At 43.7% G+C, this 1,496-nt stretch overlaps 1 long non-coding RNA gene across 1 annotated transcript; it reads right to left on the bottom strand.

Moving 5' to 3' along the window:
- Positions 1 to 530: 530 nt before the first annotated feature.
- LOC132888457 (uncharacterized) lies at positions 531 to 1,060 on the bottom strand. The gene is made up of 3 exons (XR_009654923.1): positions 943 to 1,060; positions 778 to 855; positions 531 to 652 (listed from the first exon to the last, which is right to left on the bottom strand). It is a non-coding gene; the product is annotated as an uncharacterized LOC132888457 (long non-coding RNA).
- Between the last annotated feature and the right edge of the window lie 436 nt (positions 1,061 to 1,496).

Raw genomic sequence — 1,496 nt, 5'->3', positions numbered from 1 at the left:
TAAGTAACACCAAACATTAGGAGTTTTATTTCACATTGCTGGTAATTTATGACCAGTGAATACAGTTGTGGACTCACCACGCAGCAACTGATTGTTCACCTGTCGCAACGGCAGAGGTGAAGCTGAAATGTCAGAGAGTACAATTTTGTTCACATTTAGTTTAAAACACATCTACAGTACATAGACATTTTTTGTTTGTTTTTTTCAGTCGTTTATGGCATAAATCAAGGCAATGTATAGTTACCATGGGTTAGTGGCTGGCTGTTAAGTACAAGGCCTGGCGGGGTTTCTGACAGCAGTGAATCTGAAAAATAGTAAGCAGTCAGTTGATCAAAACATCTTCACTTACTTACTGGTATTTTAGTTTCTGGCATAAATAAAGGAAATGCATAGTTACCATGAGTTAATGGCTGGCTGTGAAGGAACTGGCTGGCTGGGTGTCTAAAGACGGAAATGAAATCATTATTATTTCAGACAAGTTCTAGGTCTTCAGTAGAACAACAACAAGTGGTACAGATAGTCACCTTCATTAAGGGAGGGGAATTGCCACTCGCTGTCCAGCTGAGTGGCGTCAATAGATGGTGGCCTCCTCCCCTTACGCCTTGGTTGTGCCTCCTCCTCGCTGTCCTCCTCAAAATACCTTTTGTTTGGACTTTAAAATAAACACAGGACCTTACTGCCACAGCTCAAAACACAAACAAAACTGTACTTGAACTTATAACTGCAAGTTGTGATTTAAAAATAATTTTTACCATCTTTTCCTGGGCCCCATCTCACCATCAGACTGCAGGTCTGCTGTAAGGCAGCCTTCCTCCAGCGATCGGTTGAGGCAAGACCTGGCTTTGGCAAAGGTGGCTGAAAGGAAAGGCAGTCTTAATGATATTGGCTTAATGCAATATTGAAGTATTGTCATTGGTTTAATGAAGTAGCTATGCAGCTCACCACAGGTTGTCAGCACCCTGATTTTTGGGTGGAATTGCCATCCTTGTCCCGGGGGGATGGAGTTCATGGCGGCCTTCTCAGCTTTTTGGCCACTATAGGGTGGCCAGTAGCATCCCACTTCTCCGTCCACCTCTACCACCCAGCTGAGCGGCACAACTGATGCACTCTGGTCCTGGAATTCCACCAAGTTCCAAAGCTGTGCCATCTATAATAAAAATAATAATAAAACAAAGCACTCCATGGAAAGGATAGTTAGTGCCTGCCATCTAGCTAGAGTACTCCAACTGTCCAGATTCTAATGTAAAAGTAAATGTGTTCTTGTGTGTGTGTGTGTGTGTGTGTGTGTGTGTGTGTGTGTGTGTGTGTTTTTTTTTCTCCCCATATAGGTTTACGAATGGTGACGAAGAGGGATTGCCACAAAGGTCTCTCCATCTGGGAACAACACACATTTGCCCTGGACAACCTCAAGCTGGTCAACGTTAAGGCAGCTGTCTATGCCAAATACTCTGTAGCAGCCAATGCTTTTGGAGGGGCAAGGATGGTGGAAATATGAC

This window comes from Neoarius graeffei, chromosome 1, assembly GCF_027579695.1.
Source record: "Neoarius graeffei isolate fNeoGra1 chromosome 1, fNeoGra1.pri, whole genome shotgun sequence".
Taxonomy (NCBI): domain Eukaryota; kingdom Metazoa; phylum Chordata; class Actinopteri; order Siluriformes; family Ariidae; genus Neoarius; species Neoarius graeffei.
This window is presented reverse-complemented; position numbering and strand designations above follow the sequence as displayed.